This window comes from Zalophus californianus, chromosome 1 (genome assembly GCF_009762305.2).
Source record: "Zalophus californianus isolate mZalCal1 chromosome 1, mZalCal1.pri.v2, whole genome shotgun sequence".
Taxonomy (NCBI): Eukaryota; Metazoa; Chordata; class Mammalia; order Carnivora; family Otariidae; genus Zalophus; species Zalophus californianus.
In genome coordinates, this window is record NC_045595.1 from 177,451,351 (window position 1) to 177,473,328 (window position 21,978).

At 35.3% G+C, this 21,978-nt stretch overlaps 1 long non-coding RNA gene across 1 annotated transcript in view; it reads right to left on the bottom strand.

The window, feature by feature from the left end:
• Window positions 1-6,239: 6,239 nt before the first annotated feature.
• LOC113916430 overlaps window positions 6,240-21,978 on the bottom strand; it is a 55,245-nt gene continuing 39,506 nt past the window's right edge. Inside the window, exon 3 of the long non-coding RNA XR_003517933.1 lies at window positions 6,240-6,321. This is a non-coding gene — a long non-coding RNA (uncharacterized LOC113916430). The remainder of the gene's footprint in view (window positions 6,322-21,978) is intronic.

Consider the following 21,978-nt stretch of genomic DNA (forward strand, 5'->3'; position numbering starts at 1 on the left):
TGACTTTTATCATCCAAGGGAAGATGGCCACTCTGGGTCTGAGAGATTGTGAAGTAGAAAAAGCACATTGAGTGTTTCATTAGCACCACTCCATCCTTCTCTGTGTGAGTCCCTTCCTGTTCTTCTGTATCCTCTCTCCCCCTTATTCCTGTCTATTGTGTTGAGCTCTGAATACCAGAACCCGTCCTGCTATACTTTTCTTCCATTCTGGCCTACTCTTCCACATTCAAGACCCTTTCTCCTTCATTCAAAGTAACCCGCACTGTGTCTCCTACACTTTCATCTGGTAAGTAGCTGGCTAGTTACTGAAATAGATATTTGGGGCTAGGCTGTTAATGGCTGATAAGGAACATAATGTGTTACCACCAACTTTAAAACTAGAAAATATTTACTTGATGTCCACCATGTGCCAGAAACAATGTCTTAATACAGGATTCAGAAATTTATACCTACATTATCTTCTATCTGTTGGAGATCTCAGCCTAAAGAGAGAGGACTGAAGCAAATTTCTAAAATACAGGTGGTGAGTGCTATAATAGTTGTGTAAGAAACACATGTTGAAAGTTTAGAGAAAGAACTTGATATGATGTGGAATGAAGGGATAGGAAGTAATAACTGGAAATTCTGTGGAGACTGTTTTACTCAGAGTCAGAGTGGCTCAAGAGGAGAAGGGGTATCCTTCAGGAAGAAGAATGTATACAAAGTACTGTGGCAAGGAAAAGAATACTAGGGCATAGGAATGGAGGAATGAAAAGGGAAAAGGCTAAGAGATGATCTTTACATATTATCTCATACAACATATTAAGCCATGTGGACACCATAATGTAGCATATGAGTAATGGGAGAACATTGGAATGGCTTACGTGTTTGTAAGATCAATCCCATGAGAGTACAGAAAATGAGTAGGAAGCACAAAGAAGGAGACAGGGAACTGGAGGCAAAAAAGATACTTAAAAACCCACTAAAACTCAGGCCAGAATTCAACAATGGAAGTAGAAATCAAAAGAGACAAATCCCCAGACGTTTATTACTATAAGAATTGACAGGGTGTAATGATTCACTGAAACTTTGTATGAGAAAGAGAAAGGGAACCAGGTGGTTTTAAGAGAGAACAAAACGGAGGATGATATCAGAATATTTGACTTATATGCTTGAATAGCTGTTAAAACCATATGTGAAGATTAGGAAGAGTACAGGTAGACCCTATGGTAAGTAATCAATGAGAGAAGATACAAAATATAGCAATGGTTATAAGAAGTAGATAGTTATAAAACATAATATACTATATAAATATATGTAATATAGCAAATTCTGGAAATTTATATAGAAATCAGAAAATAGAGCTATCTTGGATTTTTATAATTGAAACCATTAGCAAAGCATCTAACAGTGAAATTTCTTAAGATGAATGTGTAGCAGGAGGTAGAGAGATCTAGGAAGAATATTGATATTTAAGGGGTAACAACAAAAGGTCAGAGAAGTAAAAGAAAAGAGAAAATCACAGTGTAGTAATCAAGGCCAAGACCAAATCCAAGGAGAGAGTGAGCAAAAAACTTAATCTTTAATGACATGCAAGATAATGTTTCGGAAGAAATGGCAAATGAAAAGGAAAATCTTAATGGCTTATATGAAAGCCTGGTTCAAATAGATTTCAGGAGCCAAAATGTGGCAATAGACATTTAAGCAGAATAATGAATTTTATTGAACTGAAAACTGAATAGGAGGTGAGGTAATGTAAGCTTGAAAGAGGAACAGGGTTGGACCATGTTAGGGATATTTGTTTTTAGATCTAATAGGTTATAGAAGACTATTAAATATCAAAGCAAATGTGCCTACTAGGCAGTTCAATATGAGTCTGGTATACAAAAAAGGAAATAAGGTGAAGATAGAGATTCAAGTTATCAGAATATGTGTAAGGCCATGTAACTACAAGAGACTACACCATGAGTGAGAGTAGATAGAGAATGGAAGGAAGCCAGTATCTAGCTGCAGGAAGAAGAGAAAGAGCCAGCAAAGGAGACTGAGAAGTGACCACCAATACAGTAGGAGAAAAATCAGAATAATGAGGTATCCTGAAAGACAAGATGTTTCAAGAAAGAGGACGTGATTAATTATGTAAAATGTTATTAGAAGGCCAAGTAGGATAATGAATGAGAATTGCCTAGAGGATTTGGCAAAGCTGACTTACTGGCAATTTTGATAAGACCAATTTGGTTTGGGTTGTGGGATAAAAGTTTAATTGTTAAGACAAAATAGGAAGAGAAATGGAATAAACTTTTAATGTGATGAGGATAAGTGCAGATGAATAGATAGGAGTGGGAAGCTGAAATTCTCACTTCATCTAAATTTTTCTCTGAAATGATACTGATCACACAGTATATAGATTTCGTGAAGGACAGTGAATGTTTAGAAAAAATTGTGGGGGAATGGAAGATGTAACTTATTAGAGACACATCAATTGCTTTCGACTGGAAAATGCCTCCTCTAAAAGTCTCTTATCTCTTATTGACACATCATCACCTTCAACGTGTTAACTCATGATGGTGAGCCATGGCAGCAGATCCAGTGGAAAAGAAAGCTTGGGGCCAAAAATTTTGCCCAAAGTACCCTAACTCAAACCAAATAGGTGGTTGCAAATTTTATTTATATTTGAGATCAACCTAAATAACAAAATCCTGGTAAATCCACCAAAATAAAATGGTGAATAGCAAAAAACTAGAAGTGAAAGCATTGCCTGGAAGTAAATAATACATTCTATTTAACATAGAAATTAAAACTAAATATTTTAATTGATAATATAAAGCAGAAAAAGGGAAAAGATTCTCAAATTCTTACTGTGAATTTGAATTCATCATTGTGTCATAATCATTTTGGACTAAATGTATCAAATATAAAACAAAATTTACATGCATAAATTCAAGGCTATAGTTTTTATTTTGTTCATACGTAGCTCCCCTAAGAATATGTTTACTATAATATGTCACAAGAATGTATGCATTTCTGAGACTGGTCTTAAAATTATCTGTGATAGCTCAAAAGTTAATATAGCACTCTAATACTCTTATGTTCATCAAGAACTCCAGTTTCAAAGTGTCAGTGTTTACAATTTCTCCTATTTGCTATATACTCTTGGCATTGATTCAGTTGCTTCCATTTCTCTGGTATCTATATAAGCAACTTTTTTTTTTTCAGCTTTGAGATATAACTGAAAAATATAATTGTAAGGTGTTTAAAGTATACTATAAAATGATTTGGTGTCCATATACATTGTGAAAGTATCTTCCCATTGAGTTAATTAGCAAGCCCATCACCCAGGTGTTTACTTTTTGGTGAGAACGTTTAAGTTCTTTTATCTTAGCAAATTTCAACTATATAATACAATATTACCAGCTATAGTCACCGTGTTATATATTAGATCCTCAGAATTTACTCACCTTAGAACTGACAGGGAGAGGTTGGTAAAGGAGTTCTATTTCCCATACCCTCATCCCCTGGTAACCACTTTTCTATTCTTTTTGTTCCTATGACTTTTTTTTTTTCTGATTCCAGATATAAGCCATACCACACAGCATTTGTCTTTGTCTACCTTGACTTCTAAAAATAAATAAGGATATTTATTTATTTATTTATTTATTTATTTATTTATTTATTTTAGAATGCACATGCATGAGCAGGGTGAGGGGCCGAGGACGAGGGGCAGAGGATCTCCAGCAGACTGCTCTCTTGAGCCCCACCCGGGGCTGTACTGAGGTCATGACCTGAGCTGAAACCAAGAGTCAGTTGCTCAATCAACTGAGCCACCCAGGAGCCCCCCTACCTGACTTTTAAAAGAAATGGTGGATGGACTACTACATGAATCTTAACTTTAGGATCATTAGCAAAAGAATGGGAAATAGAGTCTAAGTCAAGAGAGAAAGTCAGCTGTTATGGAAGTATTTTATGTTGAAAGAAATACTCAAGGATTTGTATAGGGTCCATGCGTTGTGTATAGACAAAGCTGCCTATATGTTTAGGTGAGAAGTGAAAGGGAAATAATCTGTTACCTACTCCTTCTGCCTCTTAGAGTCATTGAAAGGGCTTAAGAGACTCATGGAGAAGATACAAGTAACTTAGTAAGGAGAGGGATAGTTCTCTCCTTGTGGATACCAAGGATCATTAAACATCTTTAATGACTAAAATAGAATCAAGAATCACTGAAAATTTCCCCCTCTACTGTCCAAAATTGCAGTACCTAAAATTTCTCTGGAAATTTTTTAGCCTGAAATAAACAGGAAGGATGAAAATGAACAAGAAATTTGAGAATATTTCAGTGATGCACGTATTCTCTGGGACTTAGTTTTCTTAGAAAAGACTTTCAAGTGCTCTAGCGTTTGGCCAGGGCACTTGAAAATTTCCTTTTATCACCTGAGTACATAATGAAGTCACCACATTTTGTCTTAACAGGAAGATTAGGTGTCAAAACAGCATAGTTTATATTACTCACAGTAGATTATTTTATGACAAAACAGGTGTATCAAGGAGGTTGCCATCATGTTGTTCAGTTCATAGGACCACTCTCTAGAACCATAGGATTCCATGAGAGTAAAAACAGAAAAGGAAAAAAAAAAAAAAACATTTGAACACTTACCCCAAAGTATTATACCACTTATCTGTTTGTCTCTCATATGAATGTGTATGTATCTAAATTTTCCCTCAGAGAAATATTTAAGCCAAAATAATCTGAAAATGTATATCAGAATAACCAGGCTACATATATACCTATATATATATATATATGAGAAATTGGTATCACTAGCCCATCTTTGTCTTTTTATTTATCTATAACTATATAAACACTCTTGGGTAAATGTAAATAGCAAATTTATAATCAGGAGAAAGGGAAGCTTTATAAACTATCGCGGATAGTTTTATTCTTATTAACCTTATTAAAGCAAAAGAAGGAGTTGCTGATTCAGTTCTCATCAGAAGAGAAAATATAAGAATCTGATTAGTCACATACTTGGCTAGTTTGCAGCTCTTCAAAATTAAACTGTTTAAAGAATTATGTGGGACTCAGAAATAAAACTGCTTCTGTAGTTTTCTGAGTAGTGTGAAATGAATCACTCTACTGCAAGAATTTCAATGTATTCTAATCTTAAATTGTATCCAAATTAATAAAGTGCTTAGTTGCCTCTGGAAAGCCCATATGACTTTCAGGCACTAAGTAACCTTGTGGTGAGTAAAAATAAACATAATACAAATATTTATTATAAGGGAAATGGACTTGTTAAACCATCAAATTGACAGTCACTCTGTAAATGATTCACAAATTGATAAACCTAATTTGGTATATCAAAGAGAGGAAATAAATGCTATTTCTTGTGTCAACTCACTCACTCAACCTACTTCCCCTGAGAACTTGACAAAAGACTAATTTAAGTATGACATTTTCATTCTACATTCCACAGGAAAAAACTGCCTTAAGAGGAAAGAGCCACAGACTTGATAATAAAAGATAAACATTACCAAATATCATTATTACTACCTTTATGTATAAACCCTAAAAATGTGATGATATTAAAATAAAACCTTGAGCTTGGTGCAAAGGATAAATCGCTCTAGTAACAACAACAACAACAAAACATTTTATATATACCAAATGAATATCACTCATGAGAAAACTATATATCATTTATTAACAATGTTCTTCTGGCCACTCATAACCTATTGCTAGGTTCAACATATACCAATGTATGGTCTTTGAAAGAAAAACTAATGGACACTTAATGCACATTAATGTTTGATCTTTGTGGAAATGATAATGAAATCAAATAAAATCAAAGGGTGAGAAATATTGGTAGAGTAAACATCCAAGAATTATGTTCAGCTAGGAAACAGAAAAAGAGAAATTACTCATTTCAAACTATTTTCAATATAACTTCTTAGCAGAACCTTTTTTCAGTAAACATTTCCTTTATGTGCAAATATAATTATAGAAGAGAAGAGCTCTGAATGTTTTACTCTATCTAAACCAGGTGCAGTCAATTTCTTTCCTCTTTATCAGGTACTTCAAAAATAGAGGCATTGCCACATTGTTATCAATTTGTGTCAAATATTGTTAGTATTGTCACAACATAGTAGCCTCTCAACATTAAAGTCGCCAGAGAAAAATAGCAAATAAGCTCTGCCAAACATGCCCACGGAAAGAAATGTGGAAGTAGGGGAGACGTTTCTCCAGAGCGTGAGACTTACATTCCCGTTCCCACTAGTCACTTGGTCATGTGCTCTTGGCTCAAGGAGAGAGGAGAGGCGCTTTAGCCCAAGGCTGTTACTGAACTCTTCCTATGAGAAAAGGAAAGGAGCACAATTAAGAATATGGTAACACAATCGATAATTTACATGTTAAGGCTGGCATCAATGTATTATCATCCAGCTAGAGCATAAAAGTTAATGATAGATGACAAATCTTGAAGTTGCAGTGTATTCTCTAACTTATTAGCAAACTTCATTCTAACCATGAGTCTTACATGTGTTTAAGAGTTGACCGTGACCTTTCAGTAAACTAGTAATGCTAGTATACTAGTATCACCAGTAGGTTTCTCACTTCTCAGAACAGCAGCAATCACCAAGACAAAGATGGTTTGGTTTGTGCTAACGCTACTTCTGGACTAAAGTCAAGTTTTGCTGAAGACAAGGAGTAAAGAACTCTTAATAAGTAACTTACCTCTTGTATTAAATTAGTTATCCTCATCTTGCTCAATCCTTAAGAATCCTGATTGAGCTATGCCCCCAGGAATTCAAATGAATGTTTCCAGAACTAGTACTAAATATTAGTTTATTAGATATTTTGAAGTTTCTATTTCTAATAAATTACTCGGCTGTAGCCATACTTAAAATGCATGTATCATCAAATTAAAAAACTTTAGAAAGAAATCAAATATTTAAGATTTTGACATCCAATTTTTTCAATGTGCAACTATTTCCTAAAATAAAGAAAAAACCTCTAATTTTAGGAATTTAACATTAAAAAATAGGGGAAATAATGTCACCATAAAATATGGATTTTTAGATTTGTCTTTTCAGGTAGAATTTATTTTATTCTAAAAAATATATATATAAAATAGACAAGAATACAAGGTAACTTGAATGCTTTCCACGCAGGTCTGGAAGTATATATTGAAGTCAACATAAGCAGTTGTATGTAGTTAAATCCTACATAAACAGGAAAATAGTCACTAAGTTATTCATTCCTACAATTACCTCATTTTGCCCATTGTCTTAAAGCACTCAAAGCCTTCAATGCCTTTCCTTACTTATCCCAAAATATATCTTAAAATATTTTAACACATACTACAAGTGAATTAACAAAATTAATTTTCCATATTTCCACCCAAAGTGCCTTTCTTAAGCAGAAGAAATATTACCTGTAAGATAAAGGATCTGAAAGATATTTTGAGAGTGTAACACACATTTCAGGGGGAACGAACACCTGAACTATATCCTTACACCCCACATAGGACTTAAACTTTGTCCTCAAGGGGTTTACCGTGACACTGAAGATAAAGACCTACCTAGACTTGAAATAAAATCAAAATCCTCTGAGGAAATCAGAAGAAAGTTTCAAAGAAACAAAAACTGAATTTATAGCTAAAGATTGGTTAGAGCATGGGAAAGCAAAATGAAGCAGGGGTGAAATTGGGGTTGGTTGGGATAAGATAAAGTGATTAGGTGCTAAAAACACAACCCCTCTCACTTAAGAGTAAGATGATCTCATTACTGCCTTTTAATTAGAAAACACTCTAGAGCCAAGAGGATTGAAATTCTCCCTCTTCCGTGTTTCTTCAGCAAAGATGTATGAGTGTATTACCAGAGAAACAAGGGTTTTCAAGAAATTGAAGTTAAAAGATCTTAACATTAATTGATTTTTCTCATTGGAATTATCTTTTTGCTCTTTTCTCAGTTTAATCTTAGGAATCCAGCCACTGGAACAGTGCAAATATAAGGAATGTCATCCACAAATAGAAGCTACCAGAGTAGGTGGAGGAAAAAAAAAAGGACTTTTTTTTCTCCTCATCAAATAACTCCTGAGAGACTTTCTTAGCGACCTAGAAAATATAAAACAGGATATAATGGAATTTACATAATGGAATTTATAATGAAATTTATTATAATAGAATAATTTAGTAGACCCCAAGACACAAATTTTTATAGAAAACAACAACACAAGCAAAACCCAAAAATATACAAAACAGCGTCTCTTCTCCATGGCCTATCCTTTTGCACTTAGCAGTTTATTCTTTACAACACAGATTCCCTGTGCCTTCTTCCCTAATTAACCTTAGCATTAAAATTATTTAACAAAAATGCCCTTTAACAAGGCTAGAGATAAGAACATTCATGCTATTCCTCTCAAAATTTAATTCCTAAAACAGTTCACAAAACAGGAGTAAAATCCATAAAGGCCATTTATCTTTTAGGAGTGGCATTTTCTGAGACTTTTGAATTCTCAGACCTTTCTTCCATTTTAGTTTTCTGCCTCTTCAAGCAGGTCACAACTACAAGCCTGACAGGGAAAAAAAAAAAAAAATGTACCTCTAATTGTTGTGAGTCTACTTGTATTTCACCTTCTTCACATTCTGCATTTGTCAGACTCCATCTAAAATCAAATCACTATTGGCCCAGGCCATGTCCTCACAAAAATGGCAGAGTTAGATGTGTCCAAATAACATAATTCTGCTTAGCTATAACAGTTTACATGCCTATGTGAACTATCAGAGCCATGGCTAGAAGAAATGTCTGCCATGAGCTTGCAGAAACTGGTCTCACCAAATATATTTCCCTTCATTCTACCATTAATATCTGAAACCAGATCAATTCGTGTCCATAAAGAAACAGAAAAAAATGGTAACCATTTAATATTTTTAAAAATTTTCTAGTTAACCATGAAACACGGGAAAACACAGGACTAACCACATATTTTATTACATCATTTGGATTAATTAAATCCTCCTATAAACGAGTCTAATGTAATGTTGTAATGTAACATGTGATGTTAGAATAGATTCTATAATATTGGTGAAGATTTCCACAAAAGAATTGGTTAGTAGGAGTTTGCTAGAAGGTAGCCAAGAACTCCTCAGATGTATACATAATAACTGTAAATTCTCCTCAGTCTACCAAAACCTTTGTATGTAGGTACATAACTAAACCATTCCACAAATAGAGAACACCAAAAATCTTCCTGCCTTTAGTTACACCTGCAAATTGTTCCCAAAGCTCTTTGTAATAAGAGACAAAGTTTTGTGTTTTAACAAAATCCTATAAATGTAAATCCAGTATGAACAGACGACTGATACTACAACCATGACCCATGCATGAAGTTGTAGAAAATGGAAACAGTTTTATAAAAGAAATATTTAGAATGATGTATATCTACCAAATTTTGCCTTTAACTCCTTCCTCTCACTTTCTACCCTCTACTGTCAAGGACAGCATATCCTTTTATATTTTCTCTATGGCAGATGTATTGATTTTTCAATGAGGCCGTGTGCCAAAATTTCAGTTCAGCTGTGTATGAAAGCCTCACTATGGCCAAAAGAATACATCTGTACTACTTTTAATATAAAGATAAAACACAAGAAATCCAGCTAGGAGGTGGATCTATTTCTTGGTGTCCTTTGGGAGCAAGTTGGCACATGGTCAGGTTTCTCATACTACCCAGGGGTATATTCTTCCCAACAGGCTGGACTTAAACATTATCTCATCTGCCTGTACTGGTTCTTTCTGCAGTTGATCCTGACCAAATGTCAATTCCAGCCATTATCTACACTACTCCTGGTTTTTATATTCCCTGTTGGGTCAGATAATAATAAACCTCTCTCCCTCCTAAACAAACAGAAAACTGTCACAGTAAAGTTACCACTAACATCAAGTCAGCAAAGGGCAAAGACAAATGACAGTTTGAGCTGTTTAAAATTTTGTTTTGGTCGCAGCTTCCACCAGAACCCCTGGACTAATCATTTTGGTTTGGGTTTATAGCCTATACCATTATCAAAGACACCCTTTACTTAACCAGAAACAGAGGCTTGGGTTCTATGAGTAATTATACAGCAGAGTTGTCCTTTATGCAGTAAAGGAACATCAGATGATAGCCAGAACTATAGCTCATTTGAAAAAAGCAACTAAAAATTGATTTCTGCCACCCAAACTACCCTTTGATACATTCCTGTAACCCATTATGTGAAAAAGCAGGCTGGAAAAGTTCCAGCTGGAGATTCACCTGGTTTGGAGAAAGGATATAATACAGCTAAGTGTAGAACTTAGTCTCCTGGTAACCATGATCATAGAAGGAAAGCTAGTAACGCTACTAGTCTGTCTACATTTCATAAAGGGGCCAGTTAGGTCAACCTTCTGAAGTTAAGGTAAGTTTCTCCATTGGACTATTTGAGAAGATAATCTAAAACAGGATACCGTAGATCCAAGACTTCCTGATTTACTAAGATTTTTTTAGATATAATTATATATAACATTGTATTCAGTGTATAACAATGATATCGTATATTTGTACCTATTGCAAAATGATCACCGCAATAAGTCTAGTTAACATCCAACAACATACAGTTACAACTTTTTTTCTTGTGAAGAGAACTCTTAAGAAATACTCTCTTAGCACCTTTCAAATACATATTAAGGTATTGTCACTGTAGTCACCACACTGTATATCACATCCTCAGGAGACTTTTTTTTTTTTTTTTAAATAACTGGAAGATTATGTCTTTTCTCACCAGCTTCACCCATTTCTTCTATCTAGCCCCCTCCACTCTAGGAAAATATGAATCTGTTCTCTTTGAGTTTGATGCCATTGTTTTAGAGTCCACATGTAAGCAAGATGATATAATATTTCTTCCTCTGACTCCTATCACTTAGCATGATGCCTTCAAATTCCATCTATGTTATTGCAAATTGTGAGTTCCTCCTTTTTTATGGCTGAATAATTTTCCATTGTGTATGTATACCACAGCTGCTTTTATCTGTCTATTCATTGATAGACACTTAGATTGCTTTTCATGTCCCTGCTATTGTAAATAATGTTAAAATGAACATGGAGGCTCATATATCTTTTTACATTAGTGTTCTCATTTTCTTCAGATAAATATCCAGAAGTAGAATTGCTGGTTCATATCCTAGTTCTTTCTTAACTTTGTGAGGAACTTCTATACTGTTTTCCATAATGGCTGCACCAGTTTACAACTCATCAACAATGCACAAGGGTTTCCTTTTCTCTACATCCACACCAACATTTGGTATTTCTTGTCTTGGTAATAGTCATTCTAACAGGTGTGAGATAATATTTCATTGTGATTTTGATGTGCATTTTTTCTGATGATTAGTGATGTTGAGCACCTTTTCATATCCCTGCTGGCCATCTGTATGTATTCTTTGGGAAAATGTCTACTCAGATCCTTTGACTTTTTTAATTAAATTGTCTGTTTTGTTTTTGCTGTTGAGTTTTAGGAGTTCTATGTATATTTTGAACATTAACCCCTTACCAAATGTATGATTTGCAAATATTTTCTTCTGTCTGGTAGGTTGCCTTTTCATTTGGTTGATGTCTTCCTTTGCTATGCAGAAGCTTTTCAGTTTGATGCAGCCCCACTTGTTTCTTTTTGCTTCTGTTGTCTTTGTTTTTGGTGTCAAATCCAAAGAAACATTGCCCACACCAATGTCAAGGAGCTTACCACCTATGTTTTCTTCTAGGAGTTTAATGGTTCCAGGTTTTACATTCAAGCCCTTAATCCATTCTGAGTTTGTTTTTTGTATAGCGTAAGACAGTGGCCCAGTTTCATTCTTATGTGACTCTCTAGTTTTCCCAACACTATTTATTGAAGAGACTGCCTTTCCCCATTTTATTTACTTGGCTCCTTTGTCATAAAATAATTGACCATATATGCTTGGGTTTATTTCTGGCATCTCTTTTCCATCCCATTAATCTATGTGTCTGTTTTCGTGCTAATACAATATTGTTGATTATTATACTTTCGTAATATAATTTGAAATAAGGGAATGTAATTTGGCTTTTCAAGATTTTTTGTGGTTCCATAAACATTTTAGGATTGTTTTCCTACTAAGATTTTTTAATTCATAAGTTTGTTGTGTTTAAACTGTGTATTACCTTGCCTCATGTTCTGGTGTTAGAGTGACCTTTTGATTATAACCAGCAAGAAGCCTTTGATGACTTTTTTTTTTTTTTAGGAATATATTAAGTTACTCAGCACACAGAAAAATCATATTTCGTTCACATGGATCTGGGTATCCACTTCATGTTTTTCTCTTTTAACACTCTATAGTCATTATAGTATAGATGTATAATCAAGATGCTATTTATGCCACATGAGGGATGAGTGGCTAGTTGATATTGGTTTAAATATTATTTGAATTTAGTTGAGCACTTACAAAGCCTAAAAGAGATTTCAAATTTCAAGTAAAAGAATCTCTAGAATACTGAAAAATGTAGTGATCACTGTTTATTGCCTTTTTAAACTTTCTTAGTAGTTATTTCAGTCTTGGCTAGGAGTTTCTTCCAGTTATATCACCTAATTCTCTTGGTCAGAGGGCTTTTGAAGGATAGAATGCAAAGATTTTCAAGGAGTTTCTAAGATTATTTTAACTTTTTATATTCTAGTATGTGTGGGAGGAAATAGTAAAAATTTCTTCTCATTTTAAATATATATACATTTAAAAATATTTTACATCTTAAATTTTATCATTGTCCTGTTGCTTTCATGTGACACAAAAAACATACTTTATATTTACCATGATTATGAATATTATATACTGGTGATTTAAAAATTATATAGTGTACAATTACAATAATCGTTTCTAATCAATTCCATAGGGTGTATTGCTGAATCATTGCTGAATTTTTACCTTAAGATAGTTTTTGCAAAATATTCCTTTTTGTTAAATAGTAATTTGACAATAAAAGGAATGTTCAGATTTCAGTACGGAGCTCTAATACTTTAATGAGGAGCTGAAAATCCTTCCAAGGATTCTTGAGACTTTTGCTTAGTCTGAAATCTACAATAGTAAAATAAATAAATATATAATATATAAATTTAGCTATAAATTTGGCTAACATTCATAAACTCTCAGTATTAATTGATGTGGTTTTGGAATACAGGTGAGGTTCAGTGGGGTGGAGTCCAGAGCTGACGACCAGGAAGGAATTCTTGAGATGTCTTTGGTGCAAAATGGTGGTTTATTCAAGCATGGGGACAGGCCCGGTGGGCAGGAAGAGCTGCTGCACCAGGGTTGTGAGGGGTGACTGATTATATACTATGGGGTTGGGGGAGGTAAGGAAAAGGGAGGTTTCAAGAGAACTTTCATAGGCTAAGGAGGACCTACAAGATACTGGAGTTCTTGTCATTGTCAAGTTAAGGTTGTTTTTCCCCTCTAGCAAGACATTGATATTAGATAGGTGGGGGATTCCTGGAAGAATGTCACACAGGTCCCACCCAGGAGTGGGGGGTGGGGGGAGATAGCAGCGTGTCAGCTTATGCTTTGTCTTCAGCCAGCCTTCTGCTCTCTCATCATTAATGACAAAAATATTTATCATAATTCCATAAATATATCAAAATTATTTTAAGAATTATCATTTGATAGATTAAAAGTAGATAAGGAGAAACCAACCTTTGGTATTCAGAAGTTTTGAAAGCAAGTAATCAAAATGCAACTGTTACTAACTTTAGAGCAGAAAATAATTGAATATTTATTGGCCAAAAAGGCCAAGGAAGTGAGATCTCAGTAATGCATTTGATAGATTTCTCACCGACTTGCTGTCATGAGTGCTTTCCCCGCCTCCCTCCCTTCCTCACCTTCAAATGGAAGCAGAAATGGTGATGGTGTAGAGGATTAAGAGTTCTCAAAACCATAATGCAGGGCACTTTTTTAAGGAAGGGCAGAAATGACTGATTAGCATATAAACCTGTTCAAAACATGAACCTTTTTTTTTAATTAAGAAATTATAAATAAAAAATACATAGCAAATTATGAGAATGTATAAGACTTTAACCTAAATTTAACACTTGAATACTGTGTAAAATATCTAAGGGGAGTCTTTTATCAGTCAAGCAATTGAGTTCTCAATGTTGGGAAAGGAGGGATGAATATGTAAATTTACAGATTTTAACATATTAAGCTTTTGCTAGTTGTTTTCAAAAAGGAATTTGTGGTTAAGATTACATTTTTTCACAGTTGTCTGAACAACTAACTCAAAATATAGGCGGGAGAAAAATAATGATTCCAAGGCGGGGGAACCCGCCTTACTTTCCAGAATGTGAATTGGGGAATTTATTTTTCAAAACTTCCCATTACTTAAGCTGTTTACTACAGGGAGTATTAAATAACATGAGAAGAAAGTGACAAAACAGATTTTTTGATAAGCACACTATTTTTAAGAAGTATCTTCTGATAAAATGATGTGATATCTAAAACATCTTGAAAATGAACTGCTGAGAGCAAAAATGAAACATCTGCCAACTGAGTCAGCAAAAGGGAGAATGACAAGATCAACAGAAGTTGAGTGCTTGCAAGTTGTAAAACATTTTACGACATGATCTAGATGTTATTATTTTTTTTTTTCCTTTTTTAAGTGAAAGATTGAAGGTGATTCTAGCATAGAAAGCTATTTCTGGCAGGAAGGAAATTTCTTGAAATAGTCTCAACTTTGAAAGCCATCAGAGTGAGAGATTGCATATCTGTAGTGGAATCTTCAAAAATGGAATGAGCTAACTTTTTTTTTTAATCAAAGGCTACATTATTTGTGAATGTAGAATAACAGGGAAATGGAGAAGGGAGTCTTGCAGATAATAACCAGTGTGGAGTTGCAAAGGATAAACATCAAACTGAGTTTTAGAATTCTCCATTCCATTCAAGATCCCTTGACCTGTTCTGTTTAATACAAACTGTATTTTTCAAAAGTTTTTCGATTTCTCACTGTGGTCAGCTGTTAGATCCCGGAGAAGTAACCACAGTTACTCTGAACAAGGCGGGGGCAGATACTATAAACTCCCTGGATTCCCCAGACCCTAAAAGTATTCTAGAATACTAGAATAAAGGGAAGAGGAAACTACAGAACTGCCTTTCAGATCTATTACTCGGCGAAATGACCACCATATGTGATATCACAACTACTATCCCTAATTAAAAAAAAAAAAAAAAATACAGACCATAAGAACTAAGCTCTGGCTACCATTGACTTATATTTCTGCCGAAGCTCACTTTGTCTCCCAACTTTACTTTGTACCTTTTTTTGCCACTATAAACCCACTGATGTTCCTTCTGTATGCTCTCTCCTTGCAGCTCTTCTGCTCTATGTTTAGACATAGAGGGGGTTTCAATCCTCTAATGATGATAGTCCAGTTTCCTTAATTAGTCTGTCTCAATCAGGACTTGCAAATTCTAAACCTTCTATATTAGCTAAACAATCATCTCCCAAATAAACTACTTGTACCCAAATCTGTCTCAGAATGTGATTGGGATGAACCCAAACTTGGATATCTTCTATTCAACATTATTTTTAACTGTCATAATATTGCTTAAATTAGCTTTGTGAGTTGTTACATGCCAAGATTTTATTCAATGTTTATTCATCTTGCACTGAAAACATCATGTGCTAAACTATAAAATATGGATAAAATTAGCTAAAGAATAATAGCTAAGGAAGAACATTAGCTAAAGAATACTTAAGCTATGGGCTTTCTTTCAAAACAAAAAAGAGGTGGGGGTGGCCTGGGTGGTTCAATTGGTTAAGTGTTCTATGCTGGATTTCGGCTCAGGTCATGGTCTCAGAGTTGTGAGATCAAGCCCTGTGTCAGGCTCCATGCTAGGCATGGAGCCTGCTTGACATTCTCTCTCTCTCTCTCATCCTCTCAAAAAAAAAAAAAAAAAAAGTAAAGCTCTTTCTCTCAGTCCTTATCATGGTTAGAAAACCCAGTAGGTAGCAATTGGATCATGGTAGCTCTGGATCCTTAGCATGCTTTGTAGCAGAAGGGTGTCCATTTATACCAGTAGTGACATCTCTGGTTCCTAAGACTTTCTCAAACAATTTATGCTTACTCTCCCAGCCACTGATGCATTGTTTACATAAAAGACAAGGAGTTATGCCTTCTCCATCCTTAATCTTTGTTTTTTAAGGTTTTATTTATTTGACAGAGCAAGAGAGGAAACACAAGTAGGGGGAGAGGGAGATGGAGAAGCAGGCTTCCGGCTGAGCAGGGAGCCCGATGCGGGGCTCGATCCCAGGACCCTGGGATCATGACCTGAGCCGAAGGCAGACGCCTAATGACTGAGCCACCCAGGTGCCCCCTTAATCTTATGTTTTAAGGGGTAAAGGTATTCAATATCCCTTGCAGTGCCCCACAATTATATAATTTATATTGATCGGCTATGAATTACTGTATATATTAAGAGAACAGATGAATATATTTTACTCATAAGATACACAGCAATATACCAGCATGAATTAAACTTAATTATGAATATGGACAACAAAAAGTGCCAAAAAGTAGGAGAGTTATAAAATATATCCCTCAGACTTCTCAAAATTTTATCCATATTTTATAGTTTAGCACATGATGTTTTCAGTGCAAGATGAATAAACACTGAATAAAATCTTGGCATGTAACAACTCACAAAACTAATTTAAGCAAGAGTAGGACAGATAAAAATAGTGTTGAAAAGAAGATATCCAGGTTTGGGTTCATCACAATCATATTCTGAGACTGAGGTTTGGGTACAAGTAGTTTATTTGGGAGATGATCCTAGAAAGCTTGATAAAGGATGTGCACACATGAAGCAGGAGAAGTTGAAGCCAATAAAGGTATGTTATTGAACTAAATAACCCTCAAAACAATGGAGGCTAAATCTGTACATTGAACACCCCTTAAAATTTCCCCATGTGATGCGGAAATGAATATTCACCATTTCCATTTGGTTAAGATCAGTTTCTAGATCAGTGGACAACAAACTTTAGTGTGATTTTTGTCACACTATGTAACTCTCACTGTAACATGAAAGCAGCTGGCCAATTCGCCATCAATTTCCTTGCCCAGCGAGGCTGAAGATGGTTCTGGAGCTAGAGGATGCCCTCGGCAGAAGGATGCAAGGAGCCATGGGCTTCTATGGAAAGGTCTATAAATGACTTTGGGAAGGTCCGGGGGTATAAGTGGTAAAGAGGTTAAAAAAAATAAAATTCAAAGTCAGGAAAAGTTATTTAAAAGAAAGATAGCTATAGAAGTTATGTGGTATTTAAAAAAAATCAGAAGATGGCATATAAGATATTAGGTCAATAGTATCTCAAATTATTTCTTTAAACTATAAATTTCCTTAATTATAAGTTAGGGAAGGATAGACTTTATATTTTTTTTATCCCCAATGATTCAGTTACTCAGATCCCAAATTGAATCAGTCATGTTTTGTATGTATAATTATATAAATACTATGTAGGAATAGGATGTTTCTCAAAACAAAACAAGGCAGCCATTGCCTCTGTACTGTTCTGTAGGTATACCATATATACTTGGAAAGATTGTATGCTGTAGTTAGCTTCTCCTAATGTCTACAGTGACAATGCATTCTCCCTTGCAAGTAACACATCTCCAATAAATGCATTGGCTTTAAAAAAAAATGTGAGATAAAATTGAAATTAGAGGAAAACCTTAAGATCCAACTACATTGACTTATCTACTCTTGAATTTAAGCACCTGTGACCATAAAAAAATATGAAGATACAAAACGGTGATTTAAGAAATATTTTGTCACTTTATTTACGGGCGCCTGGGTGGCTCAGTTGGTTAAGCGACTGCCTTCGGCTCAGGTCATGATCCTGGAGTCCCGGGATCGAGTCCTGCATCGGGCTTCCCACTCAGTGGGGAGTCTGCCTCTCCCTCTGACCCTCTTCCCTCTCGTGCTTTCTAGCTCTCATTCTCTCTCTCTCTCAAATAAATAAATAAAATCTTAAAAAAAAATATTTGTCACTTTATTTAGTTTTAGATTTTATTTATTTATTTGAGAGAGGGCATGCACACAGAGATAGTTAGGGAGAGGGAGAAACAGGCTCCTTGCTTAGGGTTTGATCCCAGGGCTCTGAGATCATGACCTGAGCAGAAGGCAGACACCCAGTTGTCCCAAAATCATCACGTTAAAAAAAACTGGCTAAATTACAAATGATTTACTATTTTAAACTTAACATTCATATTATAGCTATTTCACAAAACTATCACTTAAAAACTAGGAGGCCCCACATATATTCCAGGTTAACCAAATAAAGAAAAGTCCAAGAGACATAATTTATGAAATTTTCAAGACAAAAAGATCTGCAGACATTTTGATTTTGTGACTTTTCTAATTTGATTTTCAGGTAGACTGTACTTGGAGAACTTTGATTTCCAACTATATCTTTATTGGACATAATTTAAAAATAAATGAAACATCAACCCAAAATGTTTGTAAGGTAACAGCACTTCTACTGTAGGTTTATAAGACTGTAATTGAGTTCACTCATAAGCAACAAGATTATTGCCTCATAAAATAGCCCAGTACCACTACAGTATTATCCCAATTGTGCTTCTACAACAAGACTTGCTAAAAAATGTGTGCAATAACTATGAACATAAACTTATAAATGTATTGGATTTTTCCTTTTTGCCATATCAAGAGAGAAGAGCAACAACACAACAAAAAAATTTAAAAAGTGCAAAAAAAAATTCAGGAATCAGACCAACTGTAAAAATATAGCCTAATTTCATACATTACAATGCTGAAAGTAAATATCTTAATAGAGAAAAATATCCGTGTTCATAATAGACTGACAAGTGAATAGCTCAAAAGCTCAACTGTAAGTTTGGAGGACAGAGCTGTTAGCTTAACCAGTATTTTATACAGACGGGTACAAAAGAGAATCACATCAGGTTTTAAAGTCCATGTCTATACGTCTCTGTCTTTAACTTTCATTTGCGAGTAGATGGAAAAGTCAAAATTGTGTATAATAGGCCTTCTGAGCTGAACTCAAGTTCAAGAAATAGAAACAGAAGGGCAGGTATCTATTTAGAATGGATATCCTATATTTGGGGACAGGAAATATCAAAAGAATTCATTTTTTTCTTTGATTATTGACTATACATTCTGTAAATTTTGTTTGTTTTCCCAGGAAAAAATGATGCCATGTCAGACAACAATAAGTTCTTGCATCTATAATTTGCCATGCTATTTATACATATGTTAAAATGCAGAGGAAAGAGGCAATTGTGAAAATACAGGCAGAATGATCAACTTTGCAGGCTATTCTTTCTCCCTGTTGTAGGCACAATTCAAAAGTGACCACAATAAACCCTTGCTTTGAGTATGAATACAACCATTGAATAAGATGGGATATCACTGTCATGATTTGGCTACCAATCAACTGACTTGGAGTTAAAAGAGATGTTGGTATCTCATTGAGGTTTTGATTTGGATTTCCCTGATGCCGAACAATGTTGAGCACTTTTTCATGTGTCTGTTGACCATTTGGATGTCTTCTTTGGAAAAATGTCCATTCATGTCTTCTGCTCATTTCTTGATTGGATTAGTTGTTCTTTGGGTGTTGAATTTGATAAGTTCTTTATAGATTTTGGATACTAGCCCTTTATCTGATATTTGCAAATATCTTCTCCCATTCTGTCGGTTGTCTTTTGGTTTTGTGGACTGTTTCTTTTGCTGTGCAAAAGCTTTTTATCTTGATGAAATCCCAATAGTTCATTTTTGCTCTTGCTTCCCTTGACTTTGTCGATGTTTCTAGGAAGAAGTTGCTGCAGCTGAGGTCGAAGAGGTTACTGCTTGTGTTCTTTAGGATTTTGATGGACTCCTGTCTCACATTTAGGTCTTTCAACCATTTGGAGTCTATTTTTGTGTGTGGTGTAAGGAAATGGTCCAGTTTCATTCTTCTGCATGTGGTTGTCCAATTTTCCCAATACCACTTGTTGAAGAGACTGTCTTTTTTCCATTGGACATTCTTTCCTGCTTTGTTGAAGATTAGTTGACCATAGAGTTGAGGGTCCATTTCTGGGCTCTCGATTCTGTTCCAATGATCTATGTGTCTGTTTTTGTGCCACTACCATACTGTCCTAATGATGACAGCTTTGTAATAGAGCTTGAAGTCCAGAATTGTGATGCCGCCAGCTTTGCTTTTCTTTTTCAACATTCCTCTGGCTATTCGGGGTCTTTTCTGGTTCCATACAAATTTTAGGATTATTTGTTCCATTTCTTTGAAATAAATTGATGGTTTTTGATGGGGATTGCATTGAATGTGTAGATTGCTCTAGGTAGCATTGACATCTTCACAATATTTGTTCTTCCAATCCATGAGCATGGAACGTTTTTCCATTTCTTTGTGTCTTCCTCAATTTCTTTCATGGGTATTTTATAGTTTTCTGAGTACAGATCCTTTGCCTCTTTTGTTAGATTTATTCCTATGTATCTTATGGTTTTGGGCGCAATTGTAAATGGGATTGACTCCTTAATTTCTCTTTCTTCTGTCTTGTTGGTGTATAGGAATGCCACTGATTTCTGTGCATTGATTTTATAACCTGCCACTTTACTGAATTCCTGTATGAGTTCTAGCAGTTTTGGGGTGGAGTCTTTTGGGTTTTCCACATAAAGTATCATATCATCTGCAAACAGTGAAAGTTTGACTTCCTCTTTGCCGATTTGGATGCCTTTGATTTCTTGTTGTTGTCTGATTGCTGTGGCTAGGACTTCTAATACTATGTTGAATAGCAGTGGTGATAGTGGACATCCCTGCTGCATTCCTGACCTTAGGGAGAAAGCTCTCAGTTTTTCCCCATTAATGATATTCGCTGTAGGTTTTTCATAGATGGATTTTATGATATTGAGGTATGTGCCCTCTATCCCTATGCTCTGAAGAGTTTTGATCAAGAAAGTATGCTGTACGTTGTCAAATGCTTTTTCTGCATCTATTGAGAGGATCATATGATTCTTGTTCTTTCTTTTGTTAATGTATTGTATCACGTTGATTGATACCACCTCATACCAGTCAGAATGGCTAAAATTAACAAGTCAGGAAATGACAGATGTTGGCAGGGATGCAGAGAAAGAGGAACCCTCCTACACTGTTGGTGGGAATGCAAGCTGGTGCAACCACTCTGGAAAATGGTATGGGGGTTCCTCAAAAAGTTGAAAATAGAGCTACCATACCATCCAGCAATTGCACTACTGGGTATTTACCCCAAAGATACAAATGTAGGGATCTGAAGGGGTACGTGCACCCCAACTGTGGAAAGAGCCAAGATGTCCATTGAGAGATGCATGGATAAATTAGATGTGGTATGTATATATACAATGGAATATTATGCAGCCATCAAAAGCAATGAGATCTTGCCATTTGCAACAATGTGAATGGAACTGGAGGGTGTTATGCTGAGTGAAATATATCAATCAGAGAAAGACATGTATCATATGACCTCACTGATATGAGGTATTCTTAATCTCAGGAAACAAACTGAGGGTTGCTGGAGTGGGGGTGGGGTGGGAGGGATGGGGTGGCTGGGTGATAGACATTGGGGAGGGTATGTGCTATGGTGAGTGCTGTGAATTGTGCAAGACTGTTGAATCATAGATCTGTACCTCTGAAACAAATAATGCAATGTATGTTAAGAAAAAAAAAGATAGCGGGAGGAGAAAAATGAAGGGGGGAAATCAGAGGGGGAGAGGAACCATGAGAGACGATGGACTCAGTAAAACAAACTGAGGGTTCTAGAGGGGAGAGGGGTGGGCGGATGGGTTAGCCTGGTGATGGGTTTTAAAGAGGGCACGTTCTGCATGGAGCACTGGGTGTTATGCACAAACAATGAATCATGGAACACTACATCAAAAACTAATGATGTATGGTGATTAACATAACAATAAAAAATTTAAAGAAAAAAAAGATGTTATCCTGGGTGGGCC